Source organism: Lepus europaeus, unplaced genomic scaffold (assembly GCF_033115175.1).
Source record: "Lepus europaeus isolate LE1 unplaced genomic scaffold, mLepTim1.pri SCAFFOLD_37, whole genome shotgun sequence".
NCBI classification, from domain to species: domain Eukaryota; kingdom Metazoa; phylum Chordata; class Mammalia; order Lagomorpha; family Leporidae; genus Lepus; species Lepus europaeus.
The window spans coordinates 1,037,556-1,061,566 of NW_026909243.1; positions in this window are offsets into that span (position 1 = coordinate 1,037,556).

A 24,011-nucleotide genomic window follows, 5' to 3' on the forward strand; every position below is an offset into this window, starting at 1 on the left:
TAGATGACATTTTATTCACTTGCCTAACGAAAAGACTTTGCTTTTCTCCAAAATCAGTTTTACTGTGATTGTCTGTGTCCATTGTATACGAATTTCACAACACTTTGTCAGGATACGACTGGATGAAACCAGAAATATCCAGTTGTGTTTTGGCTAACAGTACCCCAGATTTTGCAACGGCCTCTGTGTTTGTGTTTTCTGGATATTATCGATGGACTTTATTGTTTTAAATGTTTTTTATCAGGGAACATTTAATTTTGCGCATGGAAACAGTAATTGTTTCCACATGGAGACACCAGCTGTACACATTCGTATTTTCTAGGGAGGAAGCTAGAGGAACTGCTGCAAAGAAACATGATATTTCTGTTTGTATAGATGACATTTTATGCACTAGCCAAAGGAAAAGACTTTGCTTTTCTCCATCACCATTCTTATTGTGATTTTCTTGGTCCATTGCGTATGAATTCCACACCACATTGTACAGATATGCCTGGATGAAACCAGAAATATCCGGTTGTGTTTTGGCTAACTCAATCCCAGATATTGCTACAGCCTCTGTGTTTGTGTTTTCCGGATATTATCAACGGACTTTATTGTTTTGAATGTTTTTATCAGGGAACATACAATTTTGTACCATAGAAACCCTAACTGGTTCCACATGGAGACACCAGCTCTACACATTCATATTTTCGAGGGAGAAAGCTAGAGGAACTGCGGCAAACAAACATGACATTTCTGTTTGAATAGATGACTTTTTATACACTTCCCTAACGAAAAGACTTTGCTTTTCTCCAAAACCATTTTATTGTGATTTTCTCGGTATATTAAACATGAATTCCACAAATGTTTGTCCAGATATGACGGGATGAAACCAGAATTATTCGGTTGTGTTTTCGCTAACTGAATTCCAGATATTGCTACAGCATCTATGTTTGTGTTTGCCAGATATTATCGACAGACTTCATTGTTTTGAATGTTTTTTATCAGGGAACATTTAATTTTGTGCTGGGAAACACTAATTGACTCCACATGGAGACACCAGCTCTACACATTCGTGTTTTCGAGGGAGAAAGCTAGAGGAACTGCGGCAAACAAACATGATATTTCTGTTTGTATAGATGACATTTTATGCACTTGCCTAAAGAAAACACTTTGTTTTCCTCCAAATCCATTTTTTTGTGATTTTCTCGATCCATTGCATACAAACTCCACACCAGTTTGTCCCGGTATGACTTTATGAAACCAGAAATATCCGGTTGTGTTTTGGCTAACTCAATCCCAGATATTGCTACAGCCTCTGTGTTTGTGTTTCCTGGATATTATCTATGGAGTTTATTGTTTTGAATGTTTTTTATCAGGGAACATTTAGTTTTGTGCTGGGAAACACTAGTTGACTCTCCATGGAGACACCAGCTCTACACATTCGTATTTTCTAGGGAGAAAGCTAGAGGAACTGCGTCAAATAAACATGACATTTCAGTTTGAATAGATGACTTTTTATGCACTTGCCTAACGAAAAGACTTTGCTTCTCTCCAAAAACATTTTTACTGTGATTTTCTCGGTGCATTTCATACGAATTCATCCCCTTTTTGTACGGATATGACTGGATGAAACTAGAAATATCTGGTTGTGTTTTTGCTAGCTCAATTCCAGATATTGCGACAGCCTCTGTGTTTGTGTTTTCCGGATATTATCATCCGACTTTATTGTATTGAATGTTTTTATCAGGGAGCATTTAATTTTTTACCGTAGAAACACTAACTGGTTCCATATGGAGACTCCAGCTATGCACATTCGTATTTTCTAGGGAGAAACCTAGAGGAACTGTGGCAAACAAACATGATATTTCTGTTTGTATAGATGACATTTTATGCACTTGCCTAAAGAAAACACTTTGTTTTCCTCCAAATCCATTTTTATTGTGATTTTCTCGATCCATTGCATACTAATTCCACACCAGTTTTTCCCGGTATGACTTTATGAAATCAGAAATATCCGGTTGTGTTTTGGCTAACTCAATCCCAGATATTGCTACAGCCTCTGTGTTTGTGTTTCCTGGATATTATCTATGGAGTTTATTGTTTTGAATGTTTTTTATCAGGGAACATTTAATTTTGTGCTGGGAAACAGTAGTTTACTCTACATGGAGACACCAGCTCTACACATTCGTATTTTCTAGGGAGAAAGCTAGAGGAACTGCGGCAAACGAACATGATATTTCTGTTTGAATAGATGACTTTTAATACACTTCCCTAACGAAAAGACTTTGCTTTTCTCCAAAACCATTTTATTGTGATTTTCTCGGTATATTAAACATGAATTCCACAAATGTTTGTCCAGATATGACGGGATGAAACCAGAATTATTCGGTTGTGTTTTCGCTAACTGAATTCCAGATATTGCTACAGCATCTATGTTTGTGTTTGCCAGATATTATCGACAGACTTCATTGTTTTGAATGTTTTTTATCAGGGAACATTTAATTTTCTGCTGGGAAACACTAATTGACTCCACATGGAGACACCAGCTCTACACATTCGTATTTTCGAGGGAGAAAGCTAGAGGAACTGCGGCAAACAAACATGATATTTCTGTTTGTATAGATGACATTTTATGCACTTGCCTAAAGAAAACACTTTGTTTTCCTCCAAATCCATTTTTATTGTGATTTTCTCGATCCATTGCATACAAACTCCACACCAGTTTGTCCTGGTATGACTTCATGAAACCAGAAATATCCGGTTGTGTTTTGGCTAACTCAATCCCAGATATTGCTACAGCCTCTGTGTTTGTGTTTCCTGGATATTATCTATGGAGTTTATTGTTTTGAATATTTTTTATCAGGGAACATTTAGTTTTGTGCTGGGAAACACTAGTTGACTCTACATGGAGACACCAGCTCTACACATTCGTATTTTCTAGGGAGAAAGCTAGAGGAACTGCGGCAAACAAACATGATATTTCTGTTTGAATAGATGACTTTTTATACACTTCCCTAACGAAAAGACTTTGCTTTTCTCCAAAACCATTTTTACTGTGATTCTCTCGGTCCATTGCATACGAATTCCACACCACTTGTCCGGATATGACTGGATGAAACCAGAAATGTGTGGTTGTGTTTTGGCTAAATCAATCCAAAATATTGTGAAAACTTCTGTGTTTTTTTTTTCTGGATATTATCGATGGATTTTATTGATTTGAATGTTTTTATTAGGGAATATTTAAATTTGTACTGTTGAAACTCTAATTGGTTCAACATGGAGAGACCAGCTCTACACATTCATATTTTTTAGGGAGAAAGCTAGAGGAGCTGCATCAAATAAACCTGATATTTCTGTTTGTGTAGATGACATTTTTTGCACTTGCCTAACAAAAAGACTTTGCTTTTCTCCAATAGCCTTTTTACTGCGATTTTCTCTGTCCATTGCATACGAATTCCACACCACATTATTCGGATATGCCTGGATTTGACCCAAAATGTCCAGTTGAGTTTTGGCTAATTCAATCCCAGATATTGCGACAGCCTCTCTGTTTGTGTTTTCTGGATTTTATCGATGGACTTTATTGTTTTGAATGTTTTTATCAGGGAACATTTAATTTCGTACCGTAGAAACACTAATTGGTTCAACATGGAGACACCAGCTCTGCACATTCTTATTTTCTAGGGAGAAAGCTAGAGAAACTGAGGAAAACAAACATGATATTTGTGTTTGAATAGGTGACATTTTATAGAGTTCCCAACGAAATGACGATGCTTTTCTCTAAAACCATTTTACTCTGATTTTCTTGGTTCTTTTCATATGAATTCCACAGCACTTTGTCCGGATATGACTGGATGAACCCAGAAATATCCGGTTGTGTTTTGGCGAACTCAATCCCAGATATTGCTACAGCATCTGTGTTTGCGTTTTCTGGAGATTATCTATGGACTTTTCGTTTTGAATGTTTTTATCTGGGAACATTTAATTTTGTACCATAGAAACACTAACTGCTTCAACATGTAGATACCAGCACTGCACATTCGTATTTTCTAGGAAGAAAGCTAGAGGAACTGTGGTAAAGAAACATGATATTTCTGTTTGTTTAGATGACATTTTATGCACTTGCCTAACAAAAAGACTTTGCTTTTCACCAATAGCCTTTTTACTGTGATTTTCTCAGTCCATTGCATACGAATTCCACACCACTTTGTTCGGATATGACTGGATTTGACCAGAAATATCCAGTTGAGTTTTAGCTAACTCAATCCCAGATATTGCGACAGCATCTCTGTTTGTGTTTTCTGGATTTTATCGATGGACTTTATTGTTTTGAATGTTTTTATCAGGGAACATTTAATTTTATACTGAAGAAAAACTAATTGGTTTCACCTTTAGTGACTAACTCTACACTTTCATAATTTCTAGGGAGAAAGCTAGAGGAACTGCGGCAAACAAACATGATATTTCTCTTTGTGTAGATGACATTTTATGCACTTGCCTAAAGAAATAACTTTGCTATTCGCCAAAGCCATTTTACTGTTATTTTATCGGTGCATTGCATGCGAATTCCTCCCCAGTTTGTCCGTATATGACTGGAAGAAACCAAAAGTATGCAGTTGTGTTTTGGCTAACTCAATCCCAGATATTGCGACAGCCTCTCTGTTTGTGTTTTCCAGATATTATCCACGGACTTTATGGTTTTGAATGTTTTTGTCAGGGAACATTTAACTTTGAGCTTCGAAACAATCATTGGTTCCACATGGAGACACCAGCTCTACACATTCGTATTTTCTAGGGAGAAACCTAGAGGAACTGTGGCAAACAAACATGATATTTCTGTTTGTAGAGATGACATTTTATGCACGTGCCTAATGAAAATACTTTGCTTTTCTCCAAAACCATTTTTCGTGTGATTTTCTTGGTCCATTTTATACGAATTGCACACCTCTTTGTCCAGATACCACTGGATGAAACCAGAAATATCCGGTTGTGTTTTGGCTAACTCAATTTCAGAAATTGCGAATGCCTCTGTGTTTGTGTTTTCCGGATATTATTGATTGACTTTATTGTTTGTAATATTTTTTATAAGGGAACATTTAGTTTTGTGCTGGGAAACAATAGTTGGTTCCACATGGGGCCACCAGCTCTACAAATTCGTATTTTCCAGGGAGAAATCTAGAGGAACTGCGGCAAACAAACATGATATTTCTGTTGGTAAAGATGGACATTTTATGCACTTACCTAAAGTAAAGACTTTGCTTTTCTCCAAAGCCATTTTACTGTGATTTTTAGGTCTGTTGTATACGAATGCCACAACACTTCCTCCGGATAAGACTGGATGCAATCAGAAATATCCGGTTGTGTTTTTGCTAACTCAATCCCAGATATTGCTACAGACTCTGTGTTTGTGTTTTCTGCATATTATCAACGGACTTTATAGTTTTGAATGTTTTTATCAGGGAACATTTAATGTTCTGCTGGGAAACATTAATTGGTTCCACATGGAGACACCAGCTATACACATTCGTATTTCCTAGGGACGAAGCTCGAGGAACTGCGGCAAACAAACATGATATTTCTATTTGTACAGATGACATTTTATACACTTGCCTAAAGTAACGACTTTGCATTTCTCCAAAACCTTTTTTACTGTGATTTTTTCGGTCCATTGCATATGAATTCCACAACAGTTTGTCCAGATATGACTGGATGAAACCGGAAATATCCAGTTGAAGTTTGGCTAACTCAATCAGAAATATTGTAAATGATTCTGTGTTTGTGTTTTCTGGATATTATCGACGGACTTTATGGTTTTGAATTTTTTTTTATCAGGGAGCATTTAATTTTGTTCTGAGAAACACTAGTTGACTCCACATGGAGACAGCAGCTCTACACATTCGTATTTTCTAGGGAGAAAACTAGAGGAACTGCCACAAACAAACATGATATTTCTGTTAGTATAGATGACATATTATGCACTTGACGAAGGAAAAGAATTTGCTTTCCTCTAAAACCATTTTTACTCTGATTTTCTCGGTCCATTGCATATGAATTCCACAGCAGTTTCTCCGGGTATGACTGGATGAAACCAGAAATATCCGGTTGTTTTTTGGCTAACTCAATCCCAGATATTGCTACAGCCTCTGTGTTTGTGTTTTCTGGATATTATCGATGGACTTTATTGCTTTGAATGTTTGTTTTTTTATCAGGGAACATTTAAATTTCTGCTTGGAAACACATTAATGCTTCCACATGGAGACACCAGCTCTACACATTTGTATTTTCGAGGGAGAAAGCTAAAGGAACTGCGGGAAACAAACATGATATTTCTGTTCGTATAGATGGACATTTTATGCACTTACCTAACGAAAAACTTTGCTTTTCTCCAAAGCCATTTTTACTGTGATTTTTTGGTCCATTGCATACGAATTCCACACCAGTTTGTCCGGATATGACTGGATGAAACCTGAAATATCCGGTTGTGTTTTGGCTAACTCCATCCCAGATTTTGTGACAGCCTCTGTGTTTGTGTTTTCTGGATATTATCGAAGGACTATATTGTTTTCAAGTTTTTTATCAGGGAACATTTAATTTTGTGCTTGGAAACACTAATTGGTTCTACATGGAGACACCAGATCTACAAATTTGTATTTTCTAGGGAGAAAGCTAGAGGAACTACGGCAAACAAACATGATATTTATGTTTGTATACATGACATTTCATGCACTTGCGTAACGGAAAGACTATGCTTTTCTCCAAAATCTTTTTTTCCTGTGATTTTCTTGGTCCATCTTATACGAATGCCACTCCACTTTGTCCAGATATGACTTGATGAAACCAGAAATATCCGGTTGTGTTTTGGCTAACTCAATCTCAGATGTTGGGAAAGCCTCTCTATTTGGGTTTTCTGGATATTATCGATGGACTTCATTGTTTTGAATGTTTTTCATCAGGGAACATTCAGTTATGTGCTGGGAAACAATAGTTGACTCCACACGGAGACACCAGCTCTACACATTCGTATTTTCTTTGGAGAAATCTGCAGGAACTGCGACAAACAAACATGATATTTCTGTTTGTATAGATGGACATTTTATGCTCTTGACCAAGAAAAATACTTAGCTTTTCCCCAAACTATTTTTCCTGTGATTGTCTATGTCCATTTTATACGAATTTCACACCTCTTTGTCTGGATATGACTGGATCAAACCAGAAATATCCCGTTGTGTTTTGGCAAACTCAATCCCAGATATTGCTACAGACTCTGTGTTTGTGTTTTCCGGATATTATCAAAGGACTTTAGTGTTTTCAATGCTTTTTATGAGGGAACATTTAATTTTGTGCTGGGAAACACTAATTGGTTCCACATGGAGACACCAGCTCTACACTTTCGTATTTCCTAGGGAGGAAGCTGGAGCAACTGTGGCAAACAAACATGATATTTCTGTTTGTATACATGACATTTTATACACTTGCTTAAAGAAAAGACTTTGCTTTTCTCCAAAACCATTTTATTGTGATTTTCTCGGTCGATTGCATATGAATTCCAGCCCACTTTGTCCGGATATGACTGGATGAAACCAGAAATATCCGGTTGTGTTTTGCTAACTCAACCGCAGATATTTCTACTGACTTTGTGTTTGTGTTTTCCGGTTATTGTCAACGGACTTTTTCCTTTGAATGTTTTCATCAAGGAACATTTAATCTTATTGCGTAGTAACACTAATCGGTTCCACATGAGACACCAGTTCAACACATTCAAATTTGCTAGGGAGAATGCTAGAGGAACTGCGGCAAACAAACATGATATTTCTGTTTTTATATATGACATTTTATGCATTTGCCCAACGAAAAGACTTTGCTTTTCTCCAAAACCATTTTTACTGCGGATTTCTAGTTCCATTGCATATGAATTCCACATCACTTTGTCCGGATATGACTGGATGAAACCAGAAATATCCGGTCGTCTTTTAGCTAACTGAATCCGAAATATTGTGAAAGTCTCTGTGTTTGTGTTTTCTGGACATTATGGATGTACTTTATTGTTTTGAATGTTTTTATCAGGGAACAGTTAATTTTGTACCGTAGAAACACTAATTCGTTCCACATAGAGACACTAGCTCTACACATTTGTATTTTCTAGGGAGAAAGCTAGAGGAACTGCAGCAAACAAACATAATATTTCTGTTTGTATAGATGACATTTTATGCACTTGCCTAACAAAAAGAATTTGCTTTTCTCCAAAACCAATTTAATGTGATATTCTTGGTTCATTGCATAGGAATTCCACACCAATTTGTCCGGATATTTCTGGAGGAAACCAGAAATATCTGGTCGTGTTTTGGCTAACTCAATCCCAGATATTGCGACAACATCTGTGTTTGTGTTTTCCAAATATTATCCACGGACATTATTGTTTAAATGCTTTTTATCAGGTAACATTTAATTTTGTGCTTGGAAACACTAATTGGTTCCATATGGAGAAACCAGCTCTACACATTCGTATTTTCTAGGGAGAAAGCTAGAGGAACACCTGCAAACAAACATGATATTTCTCTTTGTATAGATGACATTTTATGCACTTGCCTAACGAAAACCCTTTGGTTTTATCCAAAACCATTTTTACTCTGATTCTCTCAGGCCATTGCATACGAATTCCACAGCACTTTGTCAGGATATGACTGGATGAAACCAGAAATACCCGGTTCTGTTTTGGCTGACTCAATCCCAGATATTGCGACAGCCTCTCTATTTGGGTTTTCTGGATATTATCGATGGACGTTACTGTTTTAAATATTTTTTATCAGGGAACATTTATTTTTGTGCTTGCAAGCACTAATTGGCTCCACATGGAGACACCAGCTCTAACATTCATATTTTCTATGTAGAGAGCTAGAGGAACTGGGGCAAACAAACATGATATTTCTGTTTGTACAGATGAAATTTTAAGCACTTGCCCAGGAAAACACTTTGCTTTTCTCCAAAACCTTTTTTACTGTGATTTCCTTGGTCCATTGCATACGAATTCCACCATGCTTTGTCCGGATATGACTGGATGAAACCAGAAATATCTGGTTGTGTTTTGGCTAACTCAATGCCAGAGATTGCGACAACCTCTCTGTTTCTGTTTTCTGGATATAATCGATGGACTTTATTGTTTTGAATGTTTTTTATCAGGGAACATTTAATTTTGTGCTGGGAAACAATAGTTGACTCCACATGGAGACAGCAGCTCTACAGATTCGTATTTTCTAGGGAGAAAGCTAGAGGAACTGCGGCAAACAAACATGATATTTCTGTTTGTATAGATGTCCTTTTATTCACTTGCCTAACAAAAAGACATTGCTTTCCTCAAAAACATCTTAACTATGATTTTCTTTGTCCATTGCATACGAATTCCCCTATACTTTGTCCGGATATGACTGGATCAAACCAGAAATATCCCGTTGTGTTTTGGCTAACTCAATCCCAGATATTGCTACAGCCTCTTTGTTTGTGTTTTCCGGATATTATCAAAGGACTTTAGTGTTTTGAATGCTTTTTATGAGGGAACATTTAATTTTGTGCTGGGAAACACTAATTGGTTCCACATGGAGAAACCAGCTTTATACATTCTTATTTTCTATGGAGAAATCTAGAGTAACTGCGGCAAACAAACATGATATTTCTGTTGGTCTAGATGACATTTTATTCACTTGTGTAACGAAAAGACTTAGCTTTTCTCCAAAACCATTTTTACTGTGATTTTCTCGGTCCATTACATACGAATTCCGCACCACTTTGTCCGAATATGACTGGATGAAAGCAGATATATCTGGTTGTGTTTTGGCTAACTCAATCCCAGATATTGCAACAGCCTCTCTGTTTTTTTTTATATTATCGATGGATTTTAATGTTTTGAATGTGTTTTTTTTTATCAGGGAGCATTTAATTTTGTGCTTGGAAACACTAACTGGTTCCACATGGAGACACCAGCTCTACACATTCATATTTTCTAGGGAGAAAGTAGAGGAACTGCGGCAAACAAACCTGATATTTCTGTTTGTATACATGACTTTTTTTCATTTATTAAACTTTTATTTAATGAATATAAATTTGTAAAGTACAGCTTATAGGTTACAATTGCTTCCCCCCTCCCATAACTTCCCTCTCGCCTGCAACCCTCCTCTGTCCTGCTCCCTCTCCCCTTCCATTCAAATCAAGATTCATTTTCAATTCTCTTTATATACAGAAGATCAGTTTAGTATATAATAGGTAAAGATTTCTACAGTTTGCCCCATATAGCAACACAAAGCGAAAAAACTACCGTTGGAGTACTAGTTATAGCATTAAATAACAGTGTACAGCACATTAAAGACAGAGATCCTACATAATATTTTTTAAATTAATTAATTTTCTATGCCATTTCCAATTTAACACCAGGTTGTTTTTTTTTTTTCATTTCCAATCATCTTTACATACAGAAGATCAATTCAGTATATAATTAGTAAAGACCTCATCAGTTTGTACCCACACAGATACACAAAGTGTAAAAATACTGTTTCAGTACTAGTTATAGCATCACTTCACATTAGCTGACACATTAGGGACAGATCCCCCATGGGGTGTAAGTACACAGTGACTCCTGTTGCTGACTTAACAATTTGACACTCCTGTTCATGGCGTCAGTAATCTCCCTAGGCTCTAGTCATGAGTTGCCAGGGCCATGGAAGCCTTTAGTGTTCGCTGACTTTGATCTTATTCCGATAGGGTCATAGTCAAAGTGGAAGTTCTCTCCTCCCTTCAGAGAAAGGTACCTCCTTCTTTGATGTCCCCGTTCTTTCCACTGGGATCTCACTCACAGAGATCTTTCAGTTAGGTCTTTTTTTTGGTGTCTTGGCTTTCCATGCCTACAATACTCTCATGGGCTCTTGAGCCAGATCTGAATGCCTTGAGGGCTGATTCTGAGGCCAGAGTGTTGTTTAGGACATCTGACATTCTATGAGTCTGCTGTGTATCCCACTTCCCTTGTTGGATCCTTCTCTCCCTTTTTGATTGTATCAGTTAGTATTAGCAGATACTTGTCTTGTTTGTGTGATCCCTTTGACTCTTAGACCTATCAGAGCCATCAATTGTGAGCTGAAATTGATCACTTGGACTAGTGAGATGGCATTGGTACATGCCACCTTGATGGGATTGTATTGGAATCCCCTGGCACATTTCTAGCTCCACCATTTGCGGCAAGTCCGATTGAGCATGTCCCAAATTGTACATCTCCTCCCCCTCTTTTTCCACCCTTAAATTTAACAGGGATCACTTTTCAGTTAAAATTTAAACACCTAAGAATAATTGTGTGTTAATTACAGAGCTCAACCACTAGTACTAGAACAACAACAACAACAACAACAACAAATACTAAAAAGGATAAAGTATTACATTGTACATCTAGAGTCAGGACAAGAGCTGATCAGGTCATTGTTTCTTATACTGTCCATTTCACTTCAACAGGTCTCCCCTTTGGTGCTCAGTCATCCCTGATGAGGGAAAACAAATGATATTTGTCTCTTTGGGACTGCCTTAATTCACTCAGCATGATATTTTCCAGATTGCTCCATCTTGTTGCAAATGACCGGGTTTCGTTGTTTCTTACTGCTGTATAGTATTCTATGGAGTACATGTCCCATAATTTCTTTATCCAGTCTACTGTTGATGGGCATTTGGGTTGGTTCCAGGTCTTAGCTATTGTGAATTCAGCTGCAATAAACATTAATGTGCAGATCACATTCAGAAATCTACCAACAGCAGATGCTGGAGAGGATGTGGGGAAAAAGGGACACTAACCCACTGTTGGTGGGAAAGCAAACTGGTTAAGCCACTATGCAACTCAGTCTGGAGATTCCTCAGAAACCTGAACATAACCCTACCATACAACCAGGCCATCCCACTCCTTGGAATTTACCCAAAGGAAATTATTTTGGCAAATACATGACATTTTTTGCACTTGCCTAACAAAAAGAATTTATTTTTCTCCAAAAAAATTTTTACTGTGATTTACTCGGTCCTTTGCATAAATATTCCACACCACTTTGTACAGATATGACTGGATGAAAGCAGAAATATCCGGTTGTGTTTTGGCTAACTCAATCCCAGATATTGCGACAGCCTCTCTGTTTGTGTTTTCTGGATATTATCGATGGACTTTATTGTTTTGAATGTTTCATATCAGGGAACATTTAATTTTGTACTTGGAAACACTGATTGGTAACACGTGGAGACTCCAGCTCTACACATTTGTATTTTCTAGGGAGAAAGCGAGAGGAACTGCGGCAAGCAATCATGATATTTCGGTTTCTATATATGTCATTTTATGCACTTGCCTAATGAAAAGACTTGGCTTTTCTCCAAATCCATTTTTAATGTGATTTTTTCAGTCCATTGCATACGAATTCCACACCACTTTTTCCGGATATGACTGGATGAAAACAGAAATATCTAGTTGTGTTTTGGCTAACTCAATCCGAAATATTGTGAAAGCCTCTATGTTTGTGTTTTCTGGATATTATCGATGGACTTTATTGTTTGAATGTTACTTATCAGGGAACATTTTATTTTGTGCTTGGATCACTGATTGGTTTCACATGGAGACACCAGTTCTACACATTCATATTTTCTAGGGAGAAAGCTAGAGGAACTGCGGCAAACAAACATGATATTTCTGTTTGCATACATGACATTTTATGCACTTACCTAACAAAAGGCTTTGCTTTCCTCGAAAACGAGTTTTACAGTGATTTTCTCAGTCCATTGCATATGAATTCCACACCACTTTGTCCGGATATGACAGGATGAAACCAGAAATATCCAGTTGTGTTTTGGCTAACTCAATCCCAGATACTGCAACAGCCTCTCTGTGTTTTACGGATATTATCGATGGACTTTATTGTTTTGAATGTTTTTTTTTTATCAGGGAACAGTTAATTTTGTGATTGGAAACACTAATTGGTTCCACATGGGGACACCAGCTCTACACATTCGTATTTTCTAGGGAGAAAGCTAGAGGTACTGCAGCAAACAAACATGATATTTCTGTTTGTATAGATGACATTCTATGCACTTGCCAAAGGAAAAGACGTTGCTTTTCTCCAAAACCATTTTATTGTGATTTTCTCGGTCCATTGCATACAAATTTCACACCACTTTGTCCCGATATGTCTGGATGAAACCAGAAATATTCGGTTGTGTTTTGGAAACACAATCCCAGATATTGCGATAGCTTCTGTGTTTGTGGTTTCTGGATATTATCGAAGGACTTTACTAATTTAATTGTTTTTTATCAGGGAATATTTAATTTTGTGCTTTGAAACACTAATTGGTTCCACATGGACACACCAGCTCTACACATTAGTATTTTCTAGGGAGAAAGTTAGAGGAACTGCGGCAAACAAACATGATATTTCTGTTTGTATAGATGACATTTTATGCATTTGCCTAATGAAAAGAATTTGCTTTCCTCCAAAACCATCTTTACTGTGATTTTCTCAGTCCATTCCATACGAATTCCACACTACTTTGTCCGGATATGACTGGATGAAACCAGAAATATCCAGTTGTGTTTTGGCAAACTCAATCCCATACATTGCGACAGCGTCAGTGTTTCTGTTTTCTGGATATTATCCACGGACATTATTGTTTAAATATTTTTTATCAGGGAACATTTAATTCAGGGCTTGGAAACACTAATTGGTTCCACATGGAGACACCAGCTCTACACATTCATATTTTCTAGGGAGAAAGTTAGAGGAACTGCGGCAAACAAACATGATATTTCTGTTTGTATAGATGACTTTTTATGCACTTCCCTAACGAAAAGAGTTTGCTTTCCTTCAAAACCATCTTTACTGTGATTTTCTCTGTCCATTGCATACGAATTCCACACCACTTTTTCCGGATATGACTGGATGAAAGCAGAAATATCTGGTTCTGTTTTGGCTAACTGAATCCCAGATACTGCGACAACCACTGTGTTTATGTTTTCTGGATATTATCAATGGACTTTGTTGTTTTGAATGCTTTTTTTTATCTGGGAACCTTTAATTTTGTGCTTGGAATCACTAATGTGTTCCACATGGATACACCAGCTCTACACATTCGTATTTTCGAGGGAGAAAGCTAGAGGAACTGCGGCAAACAAGCATGATATTTCTGTTTGTATAGATGACATTTTATGAACTTGCCTATCGAAAAGACTTTGCTTTCCTCCAAAATCATCTTTACTGTGATTTTCTCAGCCCATTGCATACAAATTCCACACCATTTTGTCCGGATATGACTGGATGAAACCAGAAATATCCTGTTGTGTATTGGCTAACTCAATCCCAGAATTTGGGACAGCCTCTGTGTTTCTGTTTTCTGGATATTATCGACGGACTTTATTGTTTTGAATGTTTTTTATCAGGTAATATTTAATTTTCTGCTTGGAAACACTGACTGGCTCCACATGGAGACCCCACCTCTACACATTCGTATTTTCTAGGGAGAAAGCTAGAAGAACTGTGGCAAACAAACATGATATTTCTGTTTTTATAGATGACATTTTATGCACTTGCCTCAGGAAAACACTTTGCTGTCCTGCAAAACCATCTTTACCATGATTTTCTAGGCCCATTCCATATGAATTCCACACTACTTTGTCCAGATATGACTGGATGAAACCAAAAAATACGGTTTTTTTTTTTTTTTTTGCTATATCAATCCCAGAGATTACGACAGCATCTATGTTTGTGTTTTCCGGATATTATCAACAGACTTTATTGTTTTGAATGTTTTTTATAAGAGAACATTTAATTTTGTGCATGGAAACACTAATTGGCTTCACATGGAGACACCAGCTCTAAACATTCGTACTTTCTAGGGAGAAAGCTAGAGGAACTGCGGGAAACAAACATGATATTTCTGTTTGCATACATGACATTTTATGCACTTGCCTAACAAAAAGTCTTTGCTTTCCTCCAAAACGAGTTTTACAGTGATTTTTCAGTCCATTGCATATGAATTCCACACCAATTTGTCCGGATATGTCTGGATGAAACCAAAAATATCCGGTTGTTTCTTGGCTAACTCAATCCCAGTTATTGCGACAGGCTGTTTGTTTGTGTTTTCCTGACATTATCCATGGAATTTATTGTTTTGAATATTTTTTTCAGGAAATATTGAATTTTGTGCTGGGAAACGCAAATTGGTTCCACATGGAGACACCAGCTCTACACATCCCTATTTTCTAAGGATAAAGCTAGAACACTGCGGCAAACAAACTTGATATTTCTGTTTGTATACATGACATTTAGGCACTTGCCTAACGAAAAGTTTTGCTTTTCTCCAAAGCCATTTTTACTGTGTTTGTCTGTGTCCATTAATATGAATTCCACACCATTTTGTCCGGATATGATTGGATGAAACCAGAAATATCCAGTTGAGTTTTGGCTAACTGAATCCCAGATATTGCCACAGACTCTGTGTTTGCGGTTTTCTGGATATTATAGACGGACTTTTTTGTTTTGAATGTTTTTTGTCAGGGAACAGTTAATTTTGTGCTAAAACACTAATTGATTCCACATGGAGACACCTGCTCTAAACATTCGTATATTCATGGGAGAAAGCTAGAAGGACTGCAGCAAACAAACATGATATTTCTGTTTGTATAGATGACATTTTATGCACTTGCCTAACGCAAAGACTTTGCTTTTCTCCAAAACCATTTCTACTGTGATTTTCTCGGTCCATTACATATGGATTCCACACAACTTTGTCCGTATACGACTGGAAGAAACCACAAATATCCATTTCTGTTTAGGGTATCTCAATGCCAGATATTGCTTCAGCCTCGGTGTTTGTGTTCTCCGGATATTATAGTTGGACTTCATAGTTTTGAATGTTTTTCTCAGGGAACATTTAGTTTTGTGCTGGGAAACAATAGCTGGTTCCACATGGAGACACCAGCTCTAAACATTCGTATTTTCGAGGGAGAAAGCTAGAGGAACTGCGGCAAACAAACATGATATTTCTGTTTGTCTAGATGACTTTTTATGCACTTTCCTAACGAAAAGACTTTGCTTTGCTCTAAAACCATTTTTACTGTGATTTTCTCAGTCCATTGCATATGAATTCCACACCACTTTGTGTGGATTGACTGGATGAAACCAGAAATATCTGGTTGAATTTTGTCTAACTCAATCCCAGATATTGCGTGAGCCTCGGTGCTTGTGTGCACCGGATATTATCGATGGACTTTATTGTTTTGAATGTTGTTTATCAGGGAACATTTAATTTTGTGCTTGGAAATACTAATTGGTTCTACATGAAGACACCAGCTCTAAACATTCGTTATTTCCAGGGAGAAAGCTAGAGGAGCTGCTGCAAACACACATGATATTTCTGTTTGTATAGATGACATTTTATGCACTTGCCTAATGAAAAGACTTTGCTTTTCCCTAAAATAATTTTTGCGTTTTTTTCTCAGTCTATTGCATACGAACACCATACCACTTTGCCTGGATATGACTGGATGAAACCTGAAATATCCGGTTGTGTTTTGGCTAACTCAATTCCAGATATTGCGACAGCCTCTGTGTTTGTGTTTTCTAGATATCATCTATGGACTTTATTGCTTTGAATGTTTTTTACAGGGAACATTTAATTTTGTGATTGGAATCACTAATTGTTTCAACATGGAGACACCAGCTCTTCACATTCGTATTTTCTAGCCAGAATGCTAGAGGAACTGGGGCAATCAAACATTATATTTCTGTTTGTGTAGATGACATTTTTTGTACTTGCCTAACGAAAAGACTTTGCTTTTCTCCAACACCATTTTTACTGTAATTTTCTCGGTCCATTGCATAAGAATTCCACATTACTTTGTCCGGTTATGAATGAATGAATGAATGAATGGAGACAACAGCTCTACACATTCGTATTTTCTAGTTAGGAAGCTAGAGGAACTGCGGCAAACAAACATGATATTTCTGTTTGTATACATGACATTTTATGCACTTGCCTAAGGAAATATTTGCTTTTCTCCAAAACCATTTTTACTGTGATTTTCTTGGTCCATTGCATAGGAATTCCACACCAGCTTGTCCGGTTATGACTGCAGGAAACAAGAAATATCCGGTTGTGTTTTGGATAACTCAATCCCAGATATTGTGACAGCCTCTATGTTTGTGTTTTCTGGATATCATCGACAGACTTTATGGTTTTGAATGTTTTTTATCAGGGAACACTTAATTTTGTGCTTGAAACACTAACGGGTTCCACATGGAATCACGAGGTCTAACATTCGTATTTCCTAGGGAGAAAGCTAGAGGAAATGCAGCAAACAAACATGTTATTTCTGTTTGTATAGATGACATTTTATGCACTTGCCTAACGAAAAGACTTTGGTTTTCTCCAAAATCATTTTACTGTGATTTTCTTGGTCTATTGCATACAACTTCCACACAACTTTGGCTGGATATGACTGGATGAAAACAGAAATATGTGGTTGAGTTTTCATTAACTGAATCCCAAATATTGTGTAAGCATCTTTGTTTGTGTTTTCCAGATATTATCGATGGACTTTATTGTTTTGCATTTTTTTTGTCAGGTAACATTTAATTTTGTGCTTGGAAGCACTAATGTGTTCCACAAGGAGACACTAGCTCTACATATTTGTATTTTCTAGGGAGAAAGCTAGAGGAACTGTGGCAAACGAACATGATATTTCTGTTTGTATACATGGCATTTTATGTTCTTGCCTAACGAAAATCTTTGCTTTTCTTCAAAACCATTTTTACTGTGATGTTCCCGGTATTGCATACAAATTCCACACCAGTTTGTCCGGATATGACTGGATGAAACCAGAAATATCCGGTTGTGTTTTGGCTAACTCAATACCAGATAGTTTGAAAGCATCTGTGTTTGTGTTTTCCGGATGTTATCGAAGGACATTATTGTTTTGAATATTTTTATCAGGGATCATTTAATTTTGTGCTTGGAAACACTAATGGGTTCCACATTGAGACACAAGCTCTACACATTCGTATTTTGTAGGGAGAAATCTAGAGGAACTGCGGCAAACAAACATGATATTTCTGTTTGTATACGTGACATTTTATGCACTTGCTTAAAGAAAAGACTTTGCTTTTCTCCAAAACCATTTTTACTGTGATTTTCTCGGTCCATTGCTTACTAATTCCACACCACTTTGTCCGAATATGTCTGGATGAAACCAGACATATCCGGTTGTGTTTTGGCAAACTCAATCCCATTTGTTGCGACAGCCTCTGTGTTTGTGTTTCCTGGATATTATCGAGGGTCCTTATTATTTTGAATGTTTTTTATCAGAGAACATTTAATTTTGTGCTTGGAAACACTAATTGGTTCACATGGAAACTCCAGATCTACACATTCGTATTTTCTAGGGAGAAAGCTAGAGGAACTGTGGCAAACAAACATGATATTTCTGTTTGTATAGGTGAAATTATATGCAGTTTTCTAACGAAAATGAAGGACCCCAAATCTGGAATCCAACGCGCTCAGGTGGTCGCCCAAAGACCCAAAACTCCAACCCAGTAGATGCAAAAGCAAGAGTATATTTATTAATACGTTTGCGTAAATGGGCTCCCCAGCACCTCAGGCAGTCGAGAGAGCAAGAGAGCCCTGAGCAGGGGTTACAGCAGTTTTTAAAGACAATAGCCACCTGATTGACATATGTATGCGGGGCGTTTGGTGATTGGCTATTTTGAAGGGCAAACTCTTGTTGCGATTTTAGTGAGGGAAGGGGTAAATTTATACAATGGTCACAGAACCTTATTGCAACTCTTTTCCGGACTCCTGCAAGTGTTATCGCATGAGACAGTTACACAGAGCAGTTTCACAAGGCAGTTTCCCAAGGTTATTCTGCAGGCAGGTGGAGACACAGTTATCTTAAGGAATGGCTACTGTCAGCAGCCAAACTTTTTAACCCTTGTTAAAATTATTTTAATATTTACTTTTAGCAGGGGTCTTACATTCCCTCATCTTCTTTTTGTACTGATTTTAATCTTAAAATTTTAAGGGGTTTTTCTTAGTTTAGCCATAGAATCCCTGATGATCCCTGAATGATCAGTGTAGAAGTAGCACTTTTTTATAGCAGCACATAAACCCTTTTTTAAAAAAAAACAATAAGACCATCCTCCTTCTGTTCTGCAACACTACTTTTGAACGTGATGTTAAAGACCCTTCTAGCTTACCGATGGTCTGCTCTAGGTCTTCTACTGCCCTATGGAGTGCCTGATATTTGAATATTATTTTTTTTTCAAGGGCAGCGTTGCTCTTTCCACACCTGCCGCAACCCCCTTTTTATTTAATTGAGAATGGCCTCTGTCTTAGGTTGCCCTCAGTCATTCCTGTCCTTACCCGTCATCGGTAACTCTGGCAGCTTGGCCTAGAGCCCTGTCTTAGGTTTGGACAGGATGCTGAGTGTCTTACCCGTCTTTGAGTACCATTCCAGCCTGACATTAGGTGAGAGATGAAACATACAGCCAAATATCAATTATTTTTGATTACAAAGGAGGTTTGGTAGCAAACTTGAACCAATTCTTCAGCTATATTGGACAGTCCACTAGCAGTAAGATTGTTTTGGTCACTAAACATGCAAGCCTTCGCAGTCCACGGTTATTTCCGAAGGCCAGTCCAGGAACACTTACTACTGATACAACCATGGCAAGGGCAGTGTCCTCTCCTATTAGGATGACGTTGCCATTACAGTCTTCAGGTGAAGCATGCCGCCGACGCGCTCTATCTATCCGCCGCTGTAAATTCAGATGTCAGCATCGGGGCCACATGGCCCAGGGAGCAATTGCAGAAGTTATCAGAGGCTAATGATGTAAAGGCATATTGGCTGCATAGAAAAACCCATCCCTTAGGAGCCCGCGTCCCATTCCAGTACCAGATCAGGTCCATTCCATTGCTTGGTGATAGGATCCCTCCATTTCACCTTTGCTCTTTTCGAAGCTATTTTTAAACAGTTAGAATTTAACAGAGACATCAAGACTTGAACATAATAGATTACTTTAACTCATTGCTTTAACAGAGGATCAGATTTTGATTTTATGTCAAAGAAAATAGACTAATAGTTTTATAACTGAAAATGTCTTCTTTCCATAACATTTTGTAACTTTCTCACACCTTCTGTAACTTACTCGAACCTTTTGTAACTTACTCAAACCTTCTGTAATCCACAGTCATTTTCCAGGTTTTACCTGATTTCTTAACATGCCAAATTAGATAATTTTTTTTTATTACCACCTAGCGGTTTGACTCCAAAGGGCAGCATTTTTTAATTTATATTTATTTTGTACCCTTTTTTTTACATTGCTTACACACGCATCAGTATGCAGATAACAAAATCCATCCTCACCTCCCCAAAGCCTATAGTTTATTTCCCTTTTTTATTGGCACTGATTGCAAACCTCAATAACTTGTGGAGGCTGTGCACTCCGTAACTTGTCATTTTAATTTTTACTCAATCCTGAGCAGAGAGCCCGTTTTTTTTTTTTTTTTTTTTTTTTTTTTTTTTTTTTTTTTTTTTTTTTTTTTTTTGCCAAAGAGGCCAACTGAGGGTCTTTCCAGCCAGGAGCATCACAGGTTACACATACAACTTCAGTTTTCTTTTTAAAGAAAGGCATTGCTTTATATACTTGCAGATCCTGTCGACTATGCCAATTTGTGACAGCAAATTATTTTTCTGCTGTCTGCTGTGCACAGACTTAGTTACTTTTAGTTTAATCTGCAAGAAATACGCTGCAAGCCTTGTAGTGCACACTAAAATTATTTAGAGGAAAGACAGTAAAGGAGCATAGATTAACAGAATGTTGCAATAAACATGGCTCCATTGCTATAATGATATTATAGCAAGAGGGTCCACTGATCCCTGTAGGGAGGGCCTGAGGCTTGCCCCGCTTCCAGTTTTCCCGAACTCTGTTTTTTAGTGAATTACCTTTTTTTAATCAGTTTTGGGGTGACATTAATTGGCCCAATGCCTTTCCTTTAGCACCAGGGGAAAATCCCAGGAGGAGCCTTATTTTGATTTTTGACTTTTGGACAATTTTTGTACATGTCCCTGCAGAGCGGCAGGTCCTGAATGTCCTGTTTTTAAGTGAATCCATTTTGTTAATCCCTTATCAAAGGGACTGTTACAGAACACCTCAGCCACAGTAGCCAATCGATCCATGTTTACATTGTACTTATGGTTAGCAGAATTTATAGTACTGTGGGCATCACTAGGCAATCTTCACAAAGCACCAGAAAAGGATCCATACTGAGAATCAGACATTATCAGTAATCATTACAGGCATGTTTAACATGTAGCTTGACTGTGTGTTCCCCTGGGATGAAACAGCAGCAGCAGAGGCTTGCTCTGGCTCCCTCTTAAAGCCCCCAAGGACACGGGTGGCTCATTGCTAAGATTTTAGGCAAGCAGTGTGTCCCGTCTTGGATCTTGGCCAGAGAGCCGAGACACAAAGCATGCCCACCTGCTTATCAGAAACATTCCTTTATCCTCCTCCCCGGGAACTGGCCAGGCTCCCAAAGAGCAGGAGAAGGTCATCTGGCAGCAAAGTTACTTGTCTACCAGAGCTGAACCTAGATACAAGCCTCTCTATCCCAAAAATCTGTCCTTACATTTGGCCCTAGGGTTGCATTGAGAGGTAGACATAATTAACACATTATAAGAATGCAATACAAAATTTTTATACAAGTATACATTTAGCAAACACAATAATATTTAAGGCATTTTAAGGATAACTTGAAACATATCTGAGGGGGAATTAGCTTCTTGGGCACCCATGTCAAGGACATAAAAAACAGTACCATTTCAATACAACAACTCAAGCTGCTGCAGACAGCCTAAGAACTGGCTAGACAATCCCATGGCATGGAGATCTGACGCATTGTTACTTCGTAAACAGACATGTTGAGGCGCACACAGTCCAATTAACAAATGCGCTAACATTTTGCATTACTCTGAAATTAGTGATTCGGGTTTCATTAAATATTTGTAACATCTCTTTTTGATAAGACAACAAATTTTTTAGCGGATGGAACACGGTGGGTAACCATTTAGCCATAATGATAGTAGCCTCTTACTATCTGTAATTGTTACATTCTTGTAGGTTTGTGCAATCTTAACTATTTGCAGCATATTTTGATTTACAATTTTTTGTAAAGCAAACCAAGCATAATCTGTTCAAGCATTCCTATTAATAATAGGGTAGAGTTAACACATAATACAAAAATAGAATGGGTAGTCTGGACACTTTGTTACCACAATTTCTCATTTTACATAGTAATATTAATTTTACAACAGGTAACGTTTACTTTAAGTAAAATATTTAAATACAGGGTGAGGGCTGTCCAGTGTACACTGATTTATATTTTTTTACTCCCAGTGTTTCTTATTTACAACACCCTCTTCAGCAAACCAAGGACAAAACTTTTTTTAACAGCGCTGATAAATTGCTCTACAGTTTGTTTCTTTAACCCTATCCTCTACATCTGCAATAAAGTTTTTCCAGCCTTTGTTATGGCTTGTTTTGTTTCTTTAAATGCACATTTAAATCTTTTTTGAGTACATTTTAATGTTGCTCATCCACGACTCCTTCTGCGAACCAAGGACTGACTATTCCTATGGCATCAATGAATTGTTCTATGGCTCACCTTTTTTAACCCTATTTCCTGCATCTGTAATGGAGTCTTTATAGCCTTTATAATGGGAGGGTCTTGGGTCAGGTCTTCCCACACGGTGATATAGGGAACCTGGTCAGGGTGTCCATGGGGTCCTGGTTGAAAGACTCATACCTTGACCTGTGAGATAATATCAGCATTAAAGGTCCTATCCCTAGGCCAGGCCAACCAACCTCAAAGGTCGACCATTCCGAGGAACAGAAAGTCACCCACTTTTTACTTTTGACGTCGATCGACTGATTGTGCACGCAGTTTTGAACTTCTTTTCAGTGGCCTAAAGTAAGGCTTAAAGGGGTGGTTAGTTGTTGCCCCATGGGTACAGAGAGAGTAAAATGAACGAGGAGGGGAACAAGAAAACAGACGCACACAACACACAAGATGAGCAGCGGCACCAAATCGGTAGCAAACCGAAAGTACAAGTTCAAATGGGAGTGGCCAGATGGCCAGACTCTCCCTGGGAAGGAGAGAGGCACTTTCTCTCTTGTTTCCCCCAAACCACCGCTGGAGCATCCCCCAGGGTGGGACCAGGGGTCTCAGGGCACATCTGCCTCCCCCACTGGTCCGATACAAATTCAAGTCCCATACGGGCACCAAGTGCAGACTTAAACACTGACCAGACGATGAGAAGTATGGAAGCAATAAAACAAGTAGCTTACCTCCAACTGGTCACAGAATTGGGTCTGGGGGCGTCCAAATCCCGGACGAGCCCCCAATGAAGGACCCCAAATCTGGAATCCAACGCGCTTGGGTGGTTGCCCAAAGACCCAAAACTCCAACCCAGTAGATGCAAAAGCAAGAGGATATTTATTAATACGTTTGCGTAAACGGGCTCCCCAGCACCTCAGGCAGTCGAGAGAGCAAGAGAGCCCTGAGCAGGGGTTACAGCAGTTTTTAAAGACAATAGCCACCTGATTGACATATGTATGCGGGGCGTTTGGTGATTGGCTATTTTGAAGGGCAAACTCTTGTTGCGATTTTAGTGAGGGAAGGGGTAAATTTATACAATGGTCACAGAACCTTATTGCAACTCTTTTCCGGACTCCTGCAAGTGTTATCGCATGAGACAGTTACACAGAGCAGTTTCACAAGGCAGTTTCCCAAGGTTATTCTGCAGGCAGGTGGAGACACAGTTATCTTAAGGAATGGCTACTGTCAGCAGCCAAACTTTTTAACCCTTGTTAAAATTATTTTAATATTTACCTTTAGCAAGGGTCTTACAAAAAGATTTTGCATTTCTCCAAAACCATTTTTACTGTGATTGACTGTGTGCATTGTATACGAATTCCACA